This window comes from Panthera tigris, chromosome C2 (genome assembly GCF_018350195.1).
Source record: "Panthera tigris isolate Pti1 chromosome C2, P.tigris_Pti1_mat1.1, whole genome shotgun sequence".
NCBI lineage: Eukaryota > Metazoa > Chordata > Mammalia > Carnivora > Felidae > Panthera > Panthera tigris.
Genome location: NC_056668.1, coordinates 122,049,568 through 122,074,035, shown reverse-complemented (window position 1 = coordinate 122,074,035; position 24,468 = coordinate 122,049,568). Strand labels below are relative to the sequence as shown.

The 24,468-nt window shown below is 44.1% G+C and overlaps 1 protein-coding gene and 1 long non-coding RNA gene across 2 annotated transcripts in view; one reads left to right on the top strand and one right to left on the bottom strand.

Annotated features, from left to right (window-relative positions):
* The window catches only part of CLSTN2 (calsyntenin 2), a 398,662-nt gene that overhangs the window by 52,518 nt on the left and 321,676 nt on the right, over positions 1–24,468 (top strand). The window lies entirely within an intron of this gene.
* Positions 21,443–24,468, bottom strand: part of LOC102954466 — a 10,719-nt gene continuing 7,693 nt past the window's right edge. The window contains exons 2-3 of the long non-coding RNA XR_006222117.1: positions 23,268–23,383; positions 21,443–21,504 (exon numbers count right to left, since the gene is read on the bottom strand). This is a non-coding gene — a long non-coding RNA (uncharacterized LOC102954466). The remainder of the gene's footprint in view (positions 21,505–23,267; positions 23,384–24,468) is intronic.

The following is a 24,468-nucleotide window of genomic DNA, read 5'->3' as shown; positions in this document are numbered from 1 at the left end:
CGTGCCTCTGCCGCTCACCTGGGACAGTTATTTGTTTCCGCCTGAATAGCAAATGATATCGTTTTGAAAGGCCTCCTGGTGCCTGATTGATTTGTTAGGGAACCTGACAGCCTTAATGGACTTTTCTGACAAGACAATGGCTTCTCTTGGCAGTGCTTGTCTTGGAGAGATTCCAGGGATGGTCATGAACAGCATTATGCTGGAAACAGAGGAGGAAGAGGAGGAGGAGGAAGGGGTAAATGTTGCAGAGAGTTTACTTAAAGTGGAACCTGAAGCATGGGAAGGAAACAAGCCTCAAGGTCCTGTTTAATTGTCAGATGCCAGGGGAGGGAACAAAAATATGAAAGAAATGTGTCTCATTACAGTTTTGGTTAGTAGGAAAAAACTAGGATCACCCAAGGAGGATATTTCCTTTTGCAGTTAATCTCCATGGATCACCCCTTTCCTTCTTCCCATTTTCCAAAGGAAAGGTGTCCTTTGGGATGCAGTGTCACATCTTAGAAAGACTCAACTTTAAGTTCTTGCTTCGTCACTTCCTGCCTATGTGATCCCTTTCCCCTTCTGGAGTATAGAAATGATCATATCTGAAGTAGTTTCTGGCCTGTGGCAGGTGTCCACGAGTGGTGGCTGCTGTTGTTTGGGACCCGAGAAGACGTGATAGCCTAGATAGAGAAGCCGGCTGTCGTAGGTTATCATATGGTGCTTTTCCCCAGCCTTCTGCAACTTTCCTTGTCTGTGCCTCCTCATCCGTAAAGTGAAGGTAATCACTACACTAACCTCACAGATCTGAGGAAAGTATTAATAAATGAAAGCATGTAAGATACTTAGTGTCTGGCACATAATGACTTCTTGGAGAATTAGCTGTTACAATTATTTGCACACGTGTGTGTGTGTGTGTGTGGTTTTGTGTTAATTTAGAGAAAGGCACATCTCCTGGTTGGTTGCTTGTACTTAACATGGAACCTGGACAGAATGTGGAGATGGGGTGATGGATCTGGAACTAAGGATAACAGTGTGATGTTCAGCCTATCTCTCATTCCAGCTATGCCCAAATGTCCCTTCTTGGAGGAGCCGGATCTGCTGAGGGGGACCTCCATCTTAGGGGTAACATAAGCCACCTTAAGTTCCTTGAAGTTGCCTAAGGTCTTCTTCCCCTGTTACTGCCCCTTCAGGCAGCCAGGTTGCAGTGGTCCTTATGATTGGTCAGGCCTGCCTGTTCCCCATTCTAGCTCTATGAGGCCTTGGGAAGGGACTAGCGATCCCTAAGGACAGTACATTGGTGGACCCCCTGTCATTATTGGCCTGCTAATGATTTTTAGGTGTTCTAAATATGGTGGGGGGTGGGGGAGTAAGGAGATATGTGAGAAGAAGGCAGGCATTATCTTTAAGATGTGGCCTTTGTCCTACCCGTGATGAGGTCAACATTATTATGTAACTCTTAAAGTTAGGAAATTGAAAATCAGAGAGGTTGTGTAACTTACCCAAGATCATACAGCATCCAAAGGGATTTGCCGGCATCTGAACCAAGGTTCTTCTGACACTGAAATGCTATGTTTTTTAAAAACTTTCAGGGTACCTGGGTAACTCAGTTGGTTAAGTGCCTCACTCTTTTTTTTTTTTTTTTTGAGAGAGAGAGAGAGAGAGAGAGTGAGCACACACATGAGCAGGGGAGGGGAGGAGAGAGGGAGAGAATCTCAAGCAGTCTCTGAGCCATCAGCATGGAGTCCAATGTGGGTCTTAAACTCACAAACCATGAGGTCACGACCTGAGCTGAAATGAAGAGTTGGATGCTTAACTGACTGAGTCACCCAGCTGCCCTGTGTCTGACTCTTGATTTCGGCTCAGGTCATGATCTCATGGTTCCTGAGTTCAAGCCCCACGTTGGGCTCCTTGCTGACAGTGTGGAGTCTGCTTAGGAATTTTTTCTTTCTCCCTCTCTTCCCCTCTTCTGCACTCTCACTCACTCTCTCTGTCTCTGTCTCTCTCTCTGTCTCTCTGTCTCTCAAAATAAATAATTAAACTAAAAAAAATCTTAAAATTTCTTTAACATTATGTCTATGTGTGGCTCAACTCAATTCAAATGTTTATGGAGCTCACACTGAGGCCCCAGTGCTGGTCGGGAGGCAGAAGACATTACACCCACCTGTGAGGAGTGGTCAGCGTAGACAAGAAGGCAGAACACGCTCATGGAGTGCCTGACCATGTGATACATATTCAGCGATCAGGTTGACCAAATAATAAAACGGATTCAGAGAAAAGCGATTCTAAGTACTTCCTGGGTCACACAAGGCAGGAATATCAGAGACATTAAACTGAGGTTGGTGAGCAGATAAGGTTGAGAAAACCAGAGAGGAGGGGTGAGGAGGCAGGATTGGATGCAGTTGCTGCTTGGACCTGACCCCACACAGCCACATTCTCTGCATGTTCCCAAGGCAGGTCTTGGTTAGTCAGTGAGATCACTCAAAATGCCATCTTCTGCCACTCCATGAGGACTAAGCACCTACTGTATGTAGGCGCTGTGTCTGACACTTGAGCCCAGAGGACCATAAGGCAAGGTTACTGCCCTAAATGGCTGGTACTCCCTGATCAGTACAAACATCCATGCCTCACAAAGCTCCCGACCTGCACTCCCACCAGTCGGCCCTGGGCTGGGTGCAGCTCATGTGGACAGCACCTTGCCATGGGCATACACTGTGCCCCCGGGGCCTGGGAGCTTCATCTTCTGTCCCTGAAGAAAATGCACCAGAATGCACACAAGTAAGGGATTTTGTTATAGGTGTAACCTTGAATCCATTCTATTAAAAAAAATGAAAAGGAAATCATTCACAAACTTCAGAACATTCGCTTTTATTAGTAACAAATTACCTCCTGTGGAAATACTGCTGCTGAGATCTATAGCTATAAACAACTCTAAATTAGTCTGTTCATGGGGCCGGGAGGGCACTTGATCTGGTTGGTAGTGGAGGCAGGGTGTTGAGAGAGGCAAGGAAGGAACCCACAGAGACACCTTCTCCTGACACCCTGCAGAGCCCCTCAGGGCGTCCTCCCCAGCTTGGGGACAGAGGCCAAGGCAGAGGGCAAGGATGAGCAGCAGGGCAGAGATTTGGCAAAGTGGCCCTACAGGAGGAGATTGAGGAACCACGGCCCCAGCCAGCCAGAAATGAGCGTGAAGTGCTCCAGGCAGGTTCTGGCTTTGTGAATACCCGTCTGCTCTTATCAAGGATGAGGACACCTGACACGTGAAAGCCAAACATGACTCTTACCTTCCAGCCCTGAATTAGCTCCCCAAACCAACTCTTCAGGGCTTCTTCTTTTAAATAATGAAGTATCTGATAAATGTGCTGCCAAGTGCAGCTGAGAAGAGCGGCTGAGACCAGGTTTAAAATCTCCCAGGGAAGCACCCTCTGGACCTTCGAGGGAGACATTTGTACCTGCCCTGCTAGAATCTCCACTTGGGGAGGGTCTGATGGATTGTTCCCTTCGGATGCTGGCTGAGCGCATCCAGAGTCAAGAATGCTCAGAGGCCAACCAGCACGTGGTAGACCTGAAATAGCAGATGTGGGGCCCATGACACAGCTGCCCGAGCCAGGAATTCGGAGCCCCAGAAGGGAAGCTGAGCCTGCCCTGCCTGAGCAGTAGATTAGACAGCTGGTATTGGTTCCCTCCTTCTCCTCTATTCCTACTTCGTCATGCATCCCACAACCACTGAGTGACCAGAGCCCCCCAGGGTGAGGAGCGGACTTTGGGATATTCTCAGACCTTTCTTCAGACTTTCCTCAACCTCCTGTTTGTCCATCACAACCGACTCATCACGTGTCCTGTTTCCAGTGTCTAAGGTGCCAGTGTTTTAGCACATAAGCTCACGAAAACAGCAAAGGAAGAGCTTTGAGAACAGATCCTTCTTTCCGGGAATGTCTGTGCCTTAACAGTGAGTTAGTCCAGGAGAAAGTGTCTCAGAATCACCATGTGCACCTCCGTGAGAAACTTCCCCTCTCTGAATCCCAATTATCTACTTTATAAGAGGAAGGAGTTGTTCCAGGTAACCTACCCTTCTCATTCTATTTATGCTTTAATGGCATGATTTCAGACATCAGAGAGAACTTTCTGTGACCTTTAACTCAGACTACCCTACCCTTTTTGTCTTCCAGGGTCTTTAAGTGGGGATAATGATGATAATGCCTTCCTTAGGAACTTGTTTCCAAAATTAAGTAAAATGACACATGCTCTACAAATTCAGAAGGTCAAAACCTGTGGGGACTGACGTTGATGGTGGTTTTTTAAATAACCAAGCACCGGGTAGATAGAGCATTCTCTGCCTGGTGAAAATCCTCCTACATACATCTTGATGCAATTATTGGATTGTTGCGCTGGGTGAAGTCCTAGCAGATGAATTGGCAGGTCAAATGTATACTCTTTTAGTATTCTTGGTACCCAGAGCAGAACTGTCTTCCCAGAAAGGAACTGATTTACCAGTAGTTAAGAAAGGAAATGCTCTCTCCCCTGTTTTGCCAATTTAATGAGCAAAATTGTGACCACATTTTAGTTTGCATCGTGTTGATTACTGAGGAGTGTGAACATTTCCAAAATCGTTATGAGGTATATGTGTTTTTTGTTTTGTACATTTTATATTCATATATGCTTATAATTGAAGAGATTATTGCTTCCCTATTAAAATGCAAAAATGTCTATCTCTCGCTTCCTCTTTTTAATAGTAACCCATTCACATATCTTTGTTTTGCAGGAAATGTTATTCTTTTGTGCTTTTAAATTTTGATTAGTTGGTTTTGGATATAAATTTTAAACGGTATTAGTCATATCCATTAATGTTTTCTTTTATGATTTTTTTCCCATTACTTTTTGCTCTAAGCAAAAGGAAAAAGGTTCCTCATCCAAAAATCCATACAATACTAACACTTTTTCCCAAGGTTGTATATGGCTCATTTTTAAACTAACTCTTTAAACTCTGTGAAATTTGTTTTGATACAGGATTGGAGGTGAGGCTCTAGCTTAATTTCTTATGAGTAAAAATATTTCACTAATCCCCTTGAAAATAATGTCATTAATCTTAATTTAGTAAATCTAGTTGGCTTTATCCAGGAAGGCTTCTTTTCATGGATTTTCTTTCTTTCTATGAAATGCAAGGAGATCTTTTAATCTTACAATTATGATTAATGTTTTTTGTCTGTTTTATTTTAGTCAAGGGAAATTTAGAATATCTTTGTTTATTGATTCCATTCCCCACAATTACTGACAATGCTTACAATCTCTGTTCTCCATGTATGATGCGTTCTGACACTGATGTGTGTTTCTTTGGCATTTTCCTGCCTTCTTAGATAGTTTATTTTATTTTTTGCATCAGTTTTACAGTGTTCACTTTGTTTTTTCGGTACTACCAATGCAAATTTTCTTTCCGATGCCATGGTTTTAGGTTCTGTTGCAATCCTTTTTATTTCACTTATCTTTTTTTTAGTTAATTCTGTTGGGTTTTCATATTATTTGTTATCTTTTAACCCAGTTTTACATATAAAGACCCTGTGACTTTGAGCAAGCTGTGGACCTTCCCTGTACTTCCCAGCGGTAATTGGAGAATAAAATGAGTCAATACTAACAAAGCGCTTCTAGCTATGGCTGGCGCAGAGAAAGGGCACAATTAATCTCATTATTATTAACCCTCACCACACTTACTTTACACTTTGAAAAGACACAGTGGATAGAAAATGACAGTTCCCAGTTTGAAGTGCCCCCAGATTCCTTCATAGCTTTGCCACTGTCACAGCACCTTCCTGTGAGAACCATTTATTTAGGAAAAATATGTTATTACCATTCTATCTATTCCACTCATTTCTCGCTCTCAGAATTTTGAAACGTAGAGATTCAGTTATCTGTAGAATAAAGTCCAGTGTGTGTACTGTGGTGGTTGTCAGCAGGGTAGGGATGCAGAGTTGGGGTAATGCTTGGGGGACAGTATTCTGGCTGATCAAACCAGGATCCATTCAGTAGAAAAGAGAGGGCTCAGTGTTTGGGTAGGTGTTGACTTTGCATTTCTAGATCAGGGGTCCATGGAGAATGAATGAATTATAGTCCCTCATGCTTTCAGGTCAACAGGTTCACTCCCTTTCAAACACATAGCTTTGGTGCCCGTTAGTGGATTTTTTTCATTTCCATTTCATTGATAGGAGATAGACTTTTCCTCCAAGTTTTGTTAATAGGTTAACTTCCAGGGCCAGATTTCAGTGCATTTGTGAGTGGTGGTCCCTGTGGTGGCTTGGTACGTACTTCCATGGGGTCCTTACTGAGGGAGACTGAGTCCCCTGCTGCTATCCAGGGAGCCTTCCAGAATATATATCCCTGCTGAAGTTCCAGTGGTATTTGCATTGCTGTCTGAACCTGCCGTTGCCCAGGCTGGGAGTTAGAGCACTGTGGGATTTAGTAACTGAGAAAGTAGCAGTAACAATGCATACTACTCTCTCCTGTGGACTGGCACCGGAGAAGACAAATGGCATAAAGAGGCCCACATAATGAAAGGGAGTCAACTCTTCGTTCATGTGGTGATGGAAGAGGGTTTTACCGTGGTTCAGCTTTGAAAAGGTGCTAAATTTTTATGTGTAAGTCAGAGGCTTAATTAAATTCTCACTACAAGCATAGATTTCAAGGACTTTTCTAAGCACCTACGTGGCTGCAAATCAGAGGCCATTCAGATTCTCATTCATTCACTTCCTTATTTATATTTATTGAGCTCCTGCCATGTACTAAGTGCTGGCGATACAGTGGTGAACAAGACCGAGCCCTCCCTGTCTCCTCTGAGAAAATCTACTCTTCACTGCACACCTACCATATCGTATTCATTTATTAAGAGCCTTATATGCATCGCTGTACATGTAATGACTCTGGGAGGTTGCCACCATTGTCCTTATTTTACAAGTGAGGGATTGGGACACAAAGAGCTTTGTGTCATTGGAGGGCCAGGACTCAACCCTCTGTTTGCCTGATACTGAAGCCCTTGGCTCATGATTCCCAAATCCACCAATTCCCACATGCCATGCATGATCAGAATATGTTTGTGAGGATGTGATTTTGCAACCAGAGATGCAGTGTTCAACTTGATAGAAGCAGCTGTAGTTGGAGCATGCTGTACATCTGGATGCTGAGAAACATCTGGAAGCATTACACACTTCTAGGCAGGTGTTTGGCAACAAAGAGCCAGTCAACCCACATGATAACGCACCCAGCGGGAATGAGGCATTCCCACCTGGAGTACAGACTCTTAAAGTCTGAGAGCAATTTTCAGTTTTGCTCTTGTAATCCTATGGGAAATCATGCAGTAGCCTGAGCTAAAGTCATGAAGGCTCAAGGAAACCTCAAGCTGCTGCTTTTTTTTGGTTGGATAACTCATCATTTTGAAGCCACACTGTGTCCTAACCATTCTTTGTACCATTCCTGAGGGAGGGTGCCACTTGTCTAGATGTTTCATCTTGCGTAGATCTTGGTGGGCCCTGTCCATGCAGTGGGTTTGAAGGAGGAAGATTGTTATAGAAACCCACAGAATAGGCCTACTTACAACTATTGAGGTAGAATCTGGGGACAGGGAGGGAGTTGTAACAAATACTTAGACAGCCATGAAGCCAAGGACAGCTCAGCATTCCCTCCACTTCCTAGGGAGTTTCCAGTCTCCAAATTCATAGCTTTTCCCATCGCCATCCCAACTATTCCGTGAACAGTAACACCACGTTATTATGAGCATGAGTTTTAAGAGAGGTTCTGCAGACTTAGGGGTGGAGCGGTGTCTCATTCCCTGGACAGGCAGAGTCAGGCTCCTGTAGATGGTCAGCTTGATGGAATGAAAGGAGCTCTGGACTGGCTGTTGGGAGGGCTGGGGTCTCATCCCAGCTCTGCCCTGCACTGGCAGTGTGGCTTTGGTAGATCATTCCCTTCCTGGCCTCAGTTTCCTCCTCCATAAATTGAGCTATTTAGGTCGGTTTGGATTATTTTAAGGAAACTTCCAGCTCTGTTACTTAAGATTCATTCTAGAGTGGTTGGTTTGCAGGGATGAGCAATCTGTTCTCAATTATCCATGACCAATAAACAGAAAAGGAGAGGCCCCAAACCACATAATATATGCTGGGTAATTCATATATATCCAATTAACCCCCACAATAAAAAACTTTAGGTAGTTGTAATAGTTACAGTGGTACAATGGAGTTGAATCATCATGCACATTTGATTTACTTGAATGAAACCAGATGTGGATATTGAGAGAGAAATCTTCATTTATCTCCTCTTTACATCCCTGCCCCCACCCTGTTTACCATCTCTCCCTCAGCCTTTCAAACTAGACCTTAACCTCTAGTGAATCCAAAAAAAAAAAAAAAAGTAAGAAAAGAAAAAGAATAATAATCAGTGGAAGCTTTGGGGCTTCCAAGTGCCTGGCATTCACAATTTAAAGAGGATTTAAAGTTTTGTTGTTTTATTTTTCAAGCACAACATGTGCTTGATTTTCAATTCCCAGCACACCTGCTGGCTTTTGACCCTAAACCCGAATAGATTTCCCCTGCCTCATCCATAGTAGCTGTGAAATGAAAACGACAGGTGTCAGGGATTAAGTAACCTGCCATCACAGGTGTGGTGAGGAGCCAGGGTTCAAATGTTGCACCAAATGACCAACTCTGTTCTCAGTCTCTTGCTTCATGTATAGCCATGCCCAGCAACTGCATGGACATTTGGTTCCTCAGGAACGTTCTGGGTGCTTGCTGTGGGTATTCCCCTGAATGAACAGTCATTTACACTTGGCTTTCTCATGCGTTATGTTAATCATTTTTAGCAGAGATTTCCCTTCTGGATTTGGTTTGGCTCAGTCCAGTGTTTAAAATGAGTTTGAGGCCTAGGGGAGCCTGGTGACTAATGACAGAAAGGCAGCCATCAGTGTCCTATGCAAGAATGGAAAATCATTTTTGGGTTAACGTTTCTCATTTGCCACAGAAAATCCACAAAGCAATTAATCTGCATATAGATAATTATTCATTTGTACCTCTTCAAAAGCAAAACTTCAGCTTATGTAAGTAGAAAGCTTATACGCTATGTTCTGAGGACCACCCAGAGCCACCCTTCCCAGAAAACTCCCTTAGCTAGCCTGAAAGACTACCATTAACCTCTCAACCACTTGACATTCTTCAATGGTTCCCCACTGTTTTTAGGGTAAAGTCTCATCTCTTTGACGTGACCCATAGGGCCTCTATTATCTATATTCTGCTTATATCTTTAGATTTGTTCCCCACTGTTCCTCCTACCTCCCAGCAGCTCTAACAAACATTTCATTTTCTCAAGTAGGCCATGCTTCTGTTCACTCCAGACCTTGCTACATATTGTCCGTCACACCTGGAACCCTCATCCTCCACGCTAAGACCCACGAGACCTCAGCCCTCAGGCCCTGGGAAGCCCACACTGTTGCCCCTCACAGCCTTGCTTATACTCGGTTGCAATTGCTGGTTTCTATGCCAGAAGCTTCTTGAGGGGAAGAGCTCTGTCTTCCACCATGCCTTGTATCCTTACCATGTCAGTGCATAGGGGGTGTTCAATGGCTATTGATGAATGAATGACCTGATCATTAATTAAGATTAAACTCGCCACTTTCTATCTGGGAGAAATAGCCTCATAGCCATCAGCATTTTTCCTTTCATTTTCAATACCATAAGTAATACATGAAAATATTCTTCTTGTTAAAAAACATAAGAAGAAGGAAAGAAAAGAAACGTAGCAAATGAAGCTAAACTCTTCTTAACTACCATTTCCAGACCCCAAATCCTCCCTTATACATTTTTTATTTTTCCTAGCCTGTGTGTGTGTGTATGTGTGTGTGCACATTTTCACATTTGTATTTCTGTACCCACATATCCTACAAAGAAAATGTATAGTATTATATAGAAATACCTATTTGCAGCTTGCTTTGTCAAATTTACAACTTGTTATGGATTTGATCCTGTGTTAGCATCCTTAGCTTTAATTCATTCTTTTTAGAGGCTGTCAAGATTTCAGACTGTGGATGGAACAATGTATGTAGTCACTCCCCTATTGTCCATCAGAATTTACGTACAGAGTAATCCTGGAGTCTTTGATAGAGGGGAGGACTTTAGGGATCATATGATCTGATCTTCTCTAGAGACTGGAGTCCCTCCAGGAGGATCCCTGTGCAGATGTCTCCCATTCTTGCTTACATACTTAAAGGAACAGAATATTCCATACCAGAGAAAGCAGCCCTAATTACAACATTTATTCCCACATTAAACTAAAATCTTCCCCCTTTTAATTGCCACCCTCCACTGTTGATTCTTTCATCTGGAACCTCAACCACGAAGTGCACTTCCTCCTCCTCTCCCCTTGCCCTCCAGACGTGTGATGGGAACGGTCTCCCACAAATCATTCTTCTTAGTCCTTTGCCAATTTCTTTAGGATTTTATTCCTAGACCCCATAAACATCAGGCAGCCTTCTGAACGCACCCAGTTTGGAAAAATACTCTCCTAAAGTGTCACTCTTAGGAGAAAAGGCAGCATACTAGATACAGCCTAACCAGCCCTGGGCTCTTTGGGATTATCATCTCCCTCAAATTAACCACTATGCTTCCATTAATGTCACCCATTATCCTCATAGCTTCCATCCCCAAGGAAAGAGGGAGCAGGACAAGTAGATTTGGGTCAGACTGGGATGACATTGGGTGTGGAATCTTCTCCTAGAATGTAGGTCTGGGCAGGGGTATGGAGATAATAAGAGGATTCTGAATTCCCCTGGAAAATGCCAGTGAACACAGGGAACAGAATGACCATTTTACTTGGCATGTTCTTGGAGGAAACCAGTCCTCAGAAAGCTGGGGACCCAGTCCTGCCTGCTGATTCTTACTAGAGTAGAGGAGGAGCACCTGGCCCCCCAGGCCTGTGCAGGCAGGCCCAGAGCTTCTCCGGGCTGAAGAGTAGGAACACTGGGGAGTAGCCCTTGGTTCCCAGTGTCCTTTCTTCTCTGTTCAGTCCTTCAGGAAGCCTAGTCTACCCTCATTCACTTATTCTAAGGTCTGACCCTGTGATGGGAATGTAGGTCCCCATGGTGGGATTAGTAGGAGGGATGAGTTTCACCTTCCTTTACAGAGGATCTGTGTCTTCAGGCAGAACAGGGCTCAAATCCAGCCCCACCCTCCATCAGTCAGCACACTTTGGTTGTCAGTAACAGGAACAGACCCTGGTGGCTGAAGCAGAAGAGGAATTACTAGAGGGTAATGTGAGCAGAGGGAACTCAAAGACCCCACGGAAGCTTGAAGGCCCAGGTTTAATTCCCATCCTTGAGCCAATCCATTCAAGATTCAGTGATCTGGAAAGGTCATTTGGCCTGGCAACCTGGTTTATGGTTCCAATCTAAACAGCAACGAGTATAAGGCATCCCCAATGCAACCATTCTAACTCAGTCTTAGATAAGATTATCCCAGCTTCAGTTTCCTTGTCTATTAAAAAAAAAAAAAAAAAAAAAAAAAAGGATGAATGTACCCATCCAATTTGGAAGGTTTTTTGTAGAAGTGCCTAGCATGGAGCAGGTGATCAACATTCTTTAACTCCAGCATGCCCCAGGGGACTAGAGTCAGCACTTGTATCCTCTGCCCGTAGACTCAGCACTACATTTACCAGCTCCTGACCTCTTTGTAACACGTCCTCACTGCTTGCAGGCCTTCAGTAAAGAATCTCTTAAGTATTTAAATCGTGTCTTCAAGGATGGCTTCCAGAGATCGAGGGAAAATCCCACCCCAAGTGATTGCTCATGTGGCAGACAGCTTTGAGAACAGGGAGAGACTATCATAGGGGAAGAAATTCAATAACAGCATAATTTAATGAAAGCAATCTTTCTTTGACTGTCTGAAGCTTTATCTGTTTTCTTACACTTTGGGAAAGCACAGACACCACATATTTTTGAATTCTTTATACAACATAATAAAATTAGACTATTTATTATATGTGTGTTAATCAGAATGTATCAAATTTTTATCAAGCAGCCAAAATAGCTAACACTTATGGATTTTGCATTATGATGTAGATCTGGGGCAGAGGGATGAATATTTGAGTAACAACACTTAGTCCTTGCTACGACAAAGATCTGGATCCCCTGGTAGAAATAGGAGGTGGGAAAAGTCCCTTTTCTGCCTTGCTCTTATATGTGGCTGGTGGTTTGATCAGAAAAAGCTCTCATTCTGCCTTCCTTCTTCTTCCTCTCCTCCTCCCCTGCCTTGTCCTTTTTCCTTATTCTTCTCTTTGTCCCTCCTGCACCATCTACCTTCTCCTCTTTTCCTCATTCCCTCTCTCCTTTTTTTAATTTCCCCCTACTTCTGCCATGTATGACAATAACAAATTATCCCTGGGTCACAAGACCCACCATTCATTCTTTGGAATAAAACAGTTTCCTTGGTAAAATGTAAGGAGTGCATAGAACGGGAAGCAGACAACTTGTTCTTAGACAGACACCCTTTAATTGGAACTGTTTATACATCCTTACATCTGTGGTAGTTCTCTCCATGCAAGAGGTATCAGAGGTTTGGGAAAAGAAACACTGGGTGGAGAGTTAGGAAGGGATGGGAATCCCTGCTTGGCTTTTAACTACCTGTTACTTTGGGAAACCGTAACTCATCCTTCGTTGAAATACTCAGTACAATGCCAGGCACGTGGTAAACATTCAGTAACTTAACAGAGTCTGTAGAGCCTAGTGATAGCCATGCAAAAGGAACTTTTCCTCTCTGTGCCCCAGTTACCATATCTGAAAAATCAGGATAATTGTGCTGCTTTTCAAACTGCATCATTATAAGGATTAAATAAGTTAACTCATATAAAATGCTTAACACAGTGCCTGGCATAAAGTATGTACTCATTGTGTGTTTTCTAATATAAAGTAGGTCTGGGTTTGGTCAGGAAAATGGCAAACACTCTAGATATTTCCAGCACAAAGGGATTTCATAGAGGAGATTTGAGGGCGCAGATCTTTAGAGGAACTAAGGGGATGAAAAATCAGCCACCGCTAGTGTTCAGGAAGTCAGGAATTGCAGAACCAAGGGTGGTAACTTGCAAGAGGATGTCCAAATGCTCCTGGCATCACTCCGTCCTGTCTGCCTTCTGCTGGAGAGCCTGCATGGCTGTCCACCACTGCTTAGGAGAGTAGGGACTCCGCACCTCGTCACCTTGCCTCTCTGCTGTTATTCTTACAAAGACAGAAAACCTGTCAACTGCTGGTTAAAATTCCAGGAAATCTAGTTCCCAGGGCTCTAGAACTGTGATACAGGAGAAAGCACAGAGGAGAGAAAATGGCACTAAGTTGCCCAAAACCCATTGGGCAGAGTAGGGAGCATACCCAGGGCTGATGTGAAGATTATTTGAGATTTAGAGTGTAAAAGCATTTTGTAAACTTCAGAGTTCCAGGCGGGTATTAGATTTTGATGATAACGGGAGGGAAGCAGGAGCAATATGCCCCAACAATGAATCCAAGACCGCATAAGAAAACCTAGGAAACCAAGTGACAGTGTACTGAAGTCACATGCCATGGATAATTTGACACATTTAAGAATTTACCATATGCCAAGTTCTATCATAAAAGCTTTACATGCACTCAGTCATTTAATCCTTAAAAAACCCATGCAAGAGGTACCATCATACACATTTTACAGGTGAGAAATCCTGGTCTGGAGAAGTTAAGTAACTTGCCCAAGGTCACACTGCTTGTAAATGGTCAAGCCAGGATTTGAATCTCAACAGTTTGATTCCGGGACATGGTTTCTTACCTGGTGTGTTGTAGTGGGGAGGAATGCACAGGCTGAGGTTGGCTGATTTCACATTTCCTGGGTGCTAGCTCTGACTGTAGCCAAGTGTCTGTTACATCCTCCACTATGATTATTTTTTTAATTTTTTTCATGTCTATTTATCTTTGAGAGACTGACAGAAAGACAGAGCACAAGAACGGGAGGGGCAGAGAGATTGGGAGACACAGAATGAGAAGCAGGCTCCAGACTCTGAGCTGTCAGCACAGAGCCTGATGTGGGGCTCGAACCCACAGACTGCAAGATCATGATCTGAGCTGAAGTCAGACGCTTAACTGACTGAGTCACCCAGGCGCCCCTCCACTATGATTTTTATATCCTCAGAGTAGAGGTTACTTTTTAAAAGCCCAGGTTCTTATTTCTTGCTTCTAGAAGCAGTCTTTTGCCAAGGCTGGGGATGTGCTCTCCTATGAAGAGGAATTTGACAAAATGATTAAGCAACTTTGTCCCATCATGGCTGTTCATGGAGCAGAGTTATAACCTGCCCTAAGAACTGCCCCAAGATCCTCATTCAACACAAAGTGGCACATCCTCTGTGGTTTTCTGAGATCCAGAAGAAACTGATTATCATTCAACAGTCAACATAAAAAATTTATTTTTTTTAATTTTTTAATTATTTTTTAAATGTTTATGTATTTATTTTAAGAGGGAGAGAGAGCGCGCGCACATGAGCCGGGAAGGGGCAGAGAGACAGGGAGGGAAAGAGAATCCCAAGCAGGCTGTGTACTGTCTGCACAGAGCCCAATGCAGGGCTCAATCTCATGGGCCATGAGATCATGACCTGAAGTGAAATCAAGAGCCAAAGGCTTAACCAACTGAGCCAGCCAACCACCCCCGCCAAAATTTAATTTTTTTTTAAATTTCAAGTTCATTAATTACTTTGTATGTGACATATATAGGAAATAAGAACATGCAAATAAAGTCCTTTCTCTTCAGTATAATTGATATTTTCTGCACCTTTTCAAGATATAGGAGAAATAGAAATGGTTGGTGTCCTGAGAGACAGTTGTGGCTCCAGGATTTGTAGAATGTGACCCATTTCTTCTAATAGCCTTCCTTCACCTTCGGTTTTCTCCATCAGCTGCTTCTAGAACAGAAATGGCCTTATTTACCTTAGAAAGCCAGAGCATTGTTTTTGGACTAGAAAATGAAACTATTTAAGAAAAGTCAAGTACAGAGAAAGCTTAGAAATTACGGTTTGAGATTTTTAAAGTTCTCTACAGCAGAAAGGAAGGAAGAAACCAAACTATGTTCTGCTTCCACTCAGAAGCACATTAGCTGTGGAATGAACGAGACCCTCCCTGAAACCTTCATCAATGACTCAGCATACATAAACTAACCTGTTTTCTAGCTGCCCCAACAGGAGGATGACAAGGAATAGAAACATGCACCTCATCCAAAAAGTCATCAAGGGGCTGGAACTCAGGAGGTAAAAGCAAAACTAGAATGTTGCTAAGAAAATGTAATAGTTATCCCTTTTTTTTCATGTTTATTTTTGAGGGAGAGACCGTGTGAGCAGGGGAGGGACAGAGAGAGAGAGGGAGACACTGAATCTGAAGCGGGCTCCAGGCTCCAAGCTGTCAGTACAGAACCTGACTCAGGGCTCAAGCTCATGAACCCCAAGATCATGACCTGAGCCAAAGTCAGAGGCTTAACTGACTGAGCCACCCAGATGCCCCAACAGTTATCATTTTTAAAGACGTGCAAAATTTCCCTAGCTGTTGTCAGAAAAAGATGGCTACCCCTATTAACTGAGAGATTCCAACATTTGGGAATAAGATTTTCTGGAGTCCCTGCATTTGCTCTTGTTTTGCCTGTATTAACCTCCATGCCATTTAAGCAAAGATGCAACCTCACACAACCCCTTAGTGGCAAAGTTGTGAGGGATTTGGGGTGGTGCTTTCACAGTAACCCAGTACTCAAGTCTTTGCTCCCTTACTTTATGCTTACTTCTTGGTTTGGAAAGACCCATCCCAGGGCCAAGCAGAAAGTAAAAGTGAGTGTGGAAGACACAGGGGTACTGGGATTGTGCTGAGCTGCAGGGGGGCTGCTCTCACTGAAAGCAGGACCCAGCCAATTGCTGCCTTGTTTGATTGTCGGCGCATGTTGCTAGGTATTCTGAGTTTTGAGAAGAACCTGAATTGAAAAGTAAAAAAAAAAAAAAAACTCCTGAATTCTAAAGATCAACAACTAGCTGTTTTTGAAACACTGAGTAGGTCAACCTAGCTGGTGTTGGGACCAAATTCAGCCCAGAGGAACCTTCTCCCCAGAGACCTTTCAAGGCAGGTGGCTGCTTTATAAAATAACTAAAGCCCCATGGAATGTGGAGCAAAGCTAATGTTTGGGGTGGGATCTGTTGAGGGAAATGATAATTTGAGTTTGCTTCTAATAACGGATTATGTGGAGTCCCTGCGGGGACAAGGACATCCAAAGAGCCTTCACAAACATGGCCATGTGCAGCAGGATTGAATGGTGCAACCATTCAAACCATCACAGTGAACCACATGAGCAGAGGTGGTAAAGTAGGAATTTATTTTAACACCACCAGTATGTCAACTCTAACCATGTTCTGCCCCATGTGTAAATTGCATGGATTATGGACATTCCAGAACCTGGATACATTCATGTCTGAAGAGTAGGGTGTCCAGCCTTTCCTAAAAAATAGGAACAGGAATAGGAGAAGAGGGGGCTTGCATGCAGGGCTGAGGACTTCAGAGTTTCTCATCTAATCAGAGACCTTTTCTGGCCTGTGTTCCCAGAGAGCATGCAGGGGACATCTGGGCTCACACATTAGTTGCGTGTGAGTGAGTTTTAATTAAAGCCCAGGGCTTTAAAAACTCCGTATTTCCCTCAGGTAACCTTTAAAACCACAATTCCTTAATTCAGAGAATTCAAATCTCCTTAAGAAAACAAGGTAGCTTTTTATCTAGGAGTAATGTTGCTTCCAGACTCCTTTTCTTGATGTGTTTTTTAATGCTTTATGGATGCTGCTCCCTCCTTGTTCAGAGCAAACCCTATCTTGGTATCCTAGAGGCTGGTAAATGCAGTTGGAGGGACACCTGTGGTCCCAGGATGGAGAGGTGGTACCCAGCCCTTCAAGACTGTCCAGCAGATTCAGCTCTGGTGTCAGAGGCAGCTGGATCTCCTGCACAAACACTTGGTAAAGAGAAACTTCTAGAAGGCACCTCTTGGAAGCCTGGCTTCCTCCAAGCTTCCTGGCTGACCATGGCACCTCCCTGGGAATGTGCTATGTCAGGTCGTGGGATACAGAAGTGTCTCCAAAAGGCGCTGTCATCATTATCATATCTATACCCACCTAGGGCTTTCTCTTTGCTCCACACTTTGGCCATAGTTGGTCACTCCACCTTCAGGGCCATTGGGCACTATTTTTGTCCTCATTCTATAGATTTGGGAATAGAGGATGAGAGGGCTTATGTTATGTTCTCAGCATCTGTAAATGGCTTCAGGCCCAGGCAGTTGGCTCTGGATGCTGTTCTCTGACCTACTGTGCTGTTCTGCCTCTCATGGTTCCCTGCAGCCAGGAAAACAACATCCAGATGAGAACAATCAATGCATCAGTTCAACTTTAAGGTGCAGACTGGGCTGTGTCACCTGACGCTGAACTCCTCAAAGGCCTACAGACGAGTCTGCCCACAGCACCCCCCAGCAGAGGTTGCCCCTTCCAGGTGCCATCCCATATGTTCATGATACTATACACATCAGTGTTATGATGTGTTTAGTCACTAGCCTGCAACACTGGCCGGGGAGAGAGTGCAAGTACCCTGGGAGAATAGAATTGTGGACCATTATGTGGAATTTGGTTCCTGTCTTCCCACCTGAGTCCCATGGTTAGTTTATGGACAGTTTCCATTTTTAGCCTGAAATTGGCCTAGATGTCTTTAACTTTGGAACCAGGCCTCCTTGCCTGGGCAGCATAGCAAGCACTCCATCCATGTCCATTACTATTAACTCTCTAAGTCATGGAGAAGATTCGGGGTATATTCAGAGGCAGATTTGCCAAGAGCCGTTTCCATTCACTTTAACAGCAATGTCTTCAGTGCCCAGTACTGAGCATGCCTGAGCAGAACTGGAGCCTTCTTCCATAATGCTTTCTAATGGAAAATCCAAAAGCAAGGCCCAAGAACTCAGAGAAAGAACACAATACCCAATACCATTTGTGCTGATTGATGATAGAGACAAGGCAGTTTCCATCCAGAGAAGGAAGAAAAGTGAAATTGACAGATGTCTCTGCGTGTCCAGGACTGCGTGCTCAGGACTACACTGTGGCCTTAGATCCTCACAACTAGCTGGTGAGCTTAATAGTATTATCTGGGGCCAGAAAGGACAGAAAGTGATCTGAGGCACTGGCTCTGTGGGACCATGGGTTTGTGACTACGAGGAGACAAGGTTGAGAGCGGTGGCGGAGGGAGTGGAGAGCAGAAGACAGGTGAGGAGTTAGCCAGGCTCTGGACACACATTACCTTACTGGGTCTGACTTCAAAATGAACAACCACCCAGTCAAAGCAGAAATCATGGACCAAGCCTTGTTCTTCTCTGTACCTCTATAATGGCTGAAAAAAATGTTTTATATTATTGAAAGAATGAATTAATAGTATCATTTGAGGGCTCTTACAGAGCAGAAACATGATGGATACTGAGAAGAATAATAAATTTAAACCCATGATTGCTGTCCTCAAGTCTTTCCCTCTGACTTTAATTCTCAATTATCTCTCCACATGTCTGCAGCTAAGAACTGAACATCTCATTAGAATATGGGGCAAATGCTGAAAACACAGAATTCTAGGAGGCAGGAAAACAGGCTAGATCGGGAGCCCCTGAGGGTCTCATTCTAACTCCAGCAAACCCTGGGGCTTCCAGGGACATCTACACCCTTCAGGTGGTTGGGGATGAACGGCGCAGAAGGTTGTTTGGTGCCTGCTGTGAGACCCAGGTATTTAGGGTCTACAAGGCTCACAGGGCAGCCATGACTGGGACCTTGGCACACGGCCCCAAAACTAGAATTTATTTGTGCCCCAGAGTTGATCAACACCAAGAGGCTGTCTCACACAGTACCTAAGTACACTGAGGCTGGTGTTAAAACCAGAAGGCCAGCAAGACATAAAAGCAAGAATATAACCAGACCACCGCATGTCCAAGACCAGAGTTAGGAGGAAACGTCAGACAACTCACATTTTAATCTTTTTATTCACTTTGAAATTGCATCGTGTCCATCTTCATTCCAAGAGCAGGCCATCCACAGGCCCTGGGCAGGATGTGTTGGAGGGGCACAGTCTCTCCCCTGGTTGTTTCTCGAGTGGGCAGGGCTCTGTCTTCAGGTTAGCTCTTTGTTTTCATAAGAAAAGACTTCAGCCAAATAAGCGTGTCTAGCTCAGGAAGAACTTTATTAGTAAAGTATCTCTTGTGCCTCTAGGCTCTCACCGGTATGTATTGCCTTCAGTAGCATGGGGCCCAGAGTGGAAGGGCACCTTTTTGTATCTCATGTCGAAAGCTTGGATTTTCAGTAGATCTGAACCATAGCCTAGGCCACCACATTAATTGCTTTAACTTCTTACTTCTCATTTTCCTGATGTATAACATGGAAAAATAGCATCAAGTCCAGAAATTTGGAGTAAATGGCATGGCATATGAAAGTGGTGCAGGGCTGAGCTCCAAAATGGGGCCATTCATGGGTTCATTTTAATCACAAGGACAGCCTTCAGTGTCCCCTTGGGCTTCCCCTCCTTCTACTTCCTTCTCAGCAGTTAGAATTCAGACAATGTCTGCAAAGACAGGATTGTGCTCAGAAGGGGTTGACAAATCTTTGAGTGGGCACCAAGCACCAATATTCACAGAGAGGCCCAGTACAGAGGTCCAAATTCCTGCCTCTATTTACCACAAATTCTTACCTACGCAAGGCAAGGGGACTAATAAGTGGTCCTGAACAGGGCAGACCTTGGTCCATCCAGTCTCCTACTGCAAAAATTCCCACATCTTGGTGGCATCTTCATGCAGTTTGGGGGAAGCAGATGTTGACAGATAAGTTGATATTTCCATTCTTGCTAACTTTAGAGCTGGCACCTAGCTTAATGCTTTTATAGACTGAGGATAAATGCTCTTTTGTAGAGCATGAAGAATCTCATGGGGAGAATTTAAGAGCTAGAACTCTAAGGCTTGGGTGAGAGGTTCAGACTCCAGTGGCCCCAGGCCTGAGGGAAGGAGGAATCCAGTCTGCCGATCTGGTAAAGTACAGAGCACAGTGCCTGGCCCACATTCCAAATACTCCTCACTGTTAGCTTTATATCATTGTGACTCTGCGGACTCCTGGCCATGCAGGGCCTGGTAAGGGTCCTGGCACAAAGTAGGACCACAGTAAATGTTTACTGTGAGTGAGTGAGTGAGTGAGTGAGTGGACAGATTTGAATCCCACCCAGCCCTCACTCAGCTGCCCGTAAGTCTGTGATTTCAGAGCCTTGAGAGAGAAGGTGCTTCTTGACCCTTTTTTCACTATGCTTCCCAAGTTGGCCCATGACTATATCAGGCTGCCCACCTCACTTAAAGGAAGAGCTCTGTCCAGGAGACCAGCTGTAAAGCAGGAGCCATCACTAGTCCAGGCTAGGTGCAGGACTGGGCACTGTGCACACAGCATTAGGGACCAGCAAGAAAACCTAGCCAGGCACTGGGCATCAGGCACCTGGCACCAGGCAGGTACTCACAGCTGGAGGCCCTGACCCTTGTAGACCACTGACCATTCCCAGGCTCAGCCTAGAGGCTCCCTGAAGTTTCCTGCACAAGGTCTAGGCAGGAGCCAAGAATCTGCTGCTGAAACAGACCTCCGCAGTGAGTCAGGAAAAAGACTGAGGGATCTGAGTATGGATGGCACCTGTTCCAGTGTAGACACAGCAACCTATTGCAGGAGTACCTGTCAGACAGGTCAAAAATCCCTTATCCAAAATTTTAAAAAGCTCTGAATCCTGAAAGCCTTTTCATAAATTTGATGTCAAAACTCACTGGGTGAGAATATTTGACTGAAGTAACAGAAAAGTATTTATAGTATTTATTTATCTCACTTAATGTTAATGTTTCTATATTTAACTACATAAATATTAGCATGTTTGATTGTGAGACATTGCCCTCAATCCTTCAGGGAATGGAACATAATATAAATTGTGTGTGCCACATTAGCTTCCTAAATGCCAAAGCGCACCCCCCCACACACACACACACACAAAAAAAAACACCAAAAAAACAAAACAAAACAAAACCCCTCAATTCTGCAACCCAATTGGCCTCAAATAGTTTGATTAAGAAAATATACACCTGGAATAGTAAGATTGGCAGCTAGCACTCATACTGGGTCTTACATCTAAATGCCTCACTCTATTCTCTCTTTTAATCCTTGCCAAAATCTTAAAAGGCGGATGCTATCATTTTTATCCCTGTTATAGAGAAGGGAAAACTGAGGCTCAAAGAAATAAAATAACTTGCTCAAAGTAGACACAGTAAGCGATAGAGTTAAGAATCAAACCCAGGCAATCTGCTTGAATGTCAGCCTTTTTAACAGCTGTTCTATGCTGAATTGGAGTAATGTTAACTAAGAAATGTCTTACTCACCCAGCGACCTTGTCTGCCTGGGCCAGAGACGATGTTTTACCCGGAGCTGGCAACAAGCCTCCATCTTTGTCAAACATAAGATGCATGGAAAAATCAACAGGACAATGCATTAATTAGCAATTAGAGTGTACTTACAACACAATCCCTAATCTTAATGATAATTTATTTCATTTATGCTGCTGAGGCATCTGAACAATTCCTTATCCATTAAAAAAAAGGGCGGAAGAAGAAGAAGAAAGAAAATTTTTAAAAGTGGAGACTGCTTTTCCATAAGACAGGGCCATGCCTAAGTCATGTTTGAGAGGCACTCTGCAAAGCCCCCAGCCCCCAGTACCTGGACCAGACCCTAATGGGACCTGGATCCTGTGGCTGGCCTTTGGGCAAAGCTGTAGGAGACCCTTGAATACTAGGGTGATAAACCGGCCCTTTCTGAGGGATGCACTTCCTGTTTGCAAAGAGGGATCCTGAGAACGCCTTTTTTGCACCTGGCTTTCCGCCATATCAACATCCACTTTCCTAGGCAGGTTTATTTCCTATCTGCCACAGTGCTGGGTAGAAATGTCTAGTAGACACACTACCAACATCAGGAGGTCGAGATGCTCTCTCTTGGGCCTCGGTCTGCTGTGCTGAAATTAATGCTCCTAACTTCCCATTGGGAAGCCTTAGTGATTACTCGATCCCTGGCAAGAACTTCAGCCCCTGCCCCAAACCCTGTTCCTGTGGCTGTTTTATTCTACATGCTTCAGTGTTCAGTGTTGACTCTTGTTTCAAGGAGACCTGCACACAACTTAATGAAGACCAGATCAAGTTTTGCAGGTAAATCTGGTTCTTGGTAAACTACAGTTCCCACAGGCATGTGTGGCATGCTCTGCAGCCAGGAAGGTTTTGGGAATATGTGCTGTCCTCCGCACCCTGGAAGGCCACCTCTGAGGATGAGTTCACTTGGAGGAATGGGGTGTTTTGGTGGGACCACTCAGGGCTAGTTCCCTTCTGATGAGTGATGCCTGGATGGGTTTTGGATTCTTTTATCTACTTACCTGGTCCTTCCTAGAAGCAATGCAGAGAAACAATTACTCGTGTGGGTTGTAGAGTTATATAATCTGGATTCAAGCCACAGCCTGACCCCCTCCTATCTCTGTGACCATGGGCAAATTATGGAACCGTCTTAACCCTCAGTTTTCTCACCTGTAGAAGGGAATAACAATGAGAACTGGTTCTCAGTATTGTTTTGAGAGTTAAATGGGATAATGGCTGAAAAAAGCTCAGCACAATTCCTGGAACTCAAGAAGTAATAGCTATTATTTTTAGTCATGTAACCAGCATTCATTGGGCACTTACTGTGAGCCAGGCACTGTCCTAGACAGTAGAGATACAGCAGGGAACACAACGGGAAGTTCTCTAGCACAGAACTTACCTTTCTGTGTTCATTGCGGTCCTATTCATGCAAGCCTCACAGACAGAAACCTAGCGCGGCAGCCTTCCTCCAAGTGTGACCCAGAACACTTTTGTCTGAGTCCCTGGTCAGATAACTTTTTTTTAAAAAATCTGATTATAATCTTACAGTCAGTAATTATAACTCTCCAGTCTTATAATAATCTGTAGATGCCCCATGCACAGCCTCAGATCAATAGGTCTGGGCCATCCTACAGTAAAGAGGCCTGCTTAACTTTGATTAAACCTGTGTTTCTCGAACTTACATGACCACAAGAAATCGTTGCTAATTCCTGTTAGACTGACGGCCATGGGTCTACGCTCAGAGGAGCACATGAAGGCAGTGCTCAGCTAGAGATGACTCAACAGGCAAGTACAAGATAGAGTGAGGAGTACCTGGGTCTGTACTTTACCGAGCTTCGAAACAAATCCTTCCCTGCTCTCAGGGGCAGGAGGCTCTCTCCAGTAGCCAGCGCTGGCCTGCTGTCAGGGTCTGTCCCAGGTGCATCGGCCTGTGTGTGAATTCAGTATCAACAACTAGAGGAGCATCAGCCTGACCATCCTGGTCCACAGACGCCCAGCTCTGGGGCACAGGCTCACGTCTCCCACTGCAGACCTCTCCTGCAGCCCCTGCACAGGACTCCTTCCCTTGTGGGCCGCTACATTCCTTCCTCACTGGGAGTTACTTCTGGAGAGGTGGGAAGGGCAGGGCTTGAGCCCTAAGTGCTAAACTTTCCCTCCTCTGCAGAGAGGTCCATAAATCTGTAACCAATGTTTGCCCCCTTTGGAATAAACTCCTAATTGATTTCTAAAGATTGCTGTTTGCAAATTAAATTACACTTCCCTTATCCATTATATAAAGAAGCATAAAGCAGTCACCTCTCCTGGGCACACACCCCCTCCTCAGACTCCTGGGGTGTGATTACATTACTTCAATTGCAGGGCTTCCATTCAACTCAAGCTACATGAATTGTTTCTCTTGCTTGTTTAATTGCCCATGTCTTACTACAGAGACAATTTATTGTTTTAGTGCAGCATAAAGTTCAAATATTTTATGCAAGATGAATACGGCCACTGACATTTTTATTCTCTTCTCAAGTTCACACATACAAAATCCACATTGGAAACTTTTCAAAATGTTTGTGGCCAATACTGCAAAATGTCAAAACCTCCATAAGCTGTTTTGTTTTGTTGTTGGTTTTTTCAAAGAAAAGACTCTAAAGAGTATATTTCCTTTTGTAACATTGCTGGGGATTTTATGGAGTGATACTTACTGGCACAAGCTCATGAAGAACGTCCCCTAGGTGTGAAAATGCCTTTGAAAACACATTGGGAATGAACTGTTGATATACACAACAACTGGAATCACTAGAAAATGGTACTGAATGAAAAAAGCCAATCCCCAAAGGCTACAACCCGCATAACTCCATTCAGATAACATTTTTTGAAAGACAAAATTATTGAAATGGAGAATAGCTTAGTGGTTGCCACAGGTTTCGGAGGGGGAGGAAAGTGAGGATAGTAGGTGTGGCTCTAAAAGGGTAAAGGGAGGGATCCTTGTGGTGATGGAATCTGTATCTTGGCTGCATCCACGTTG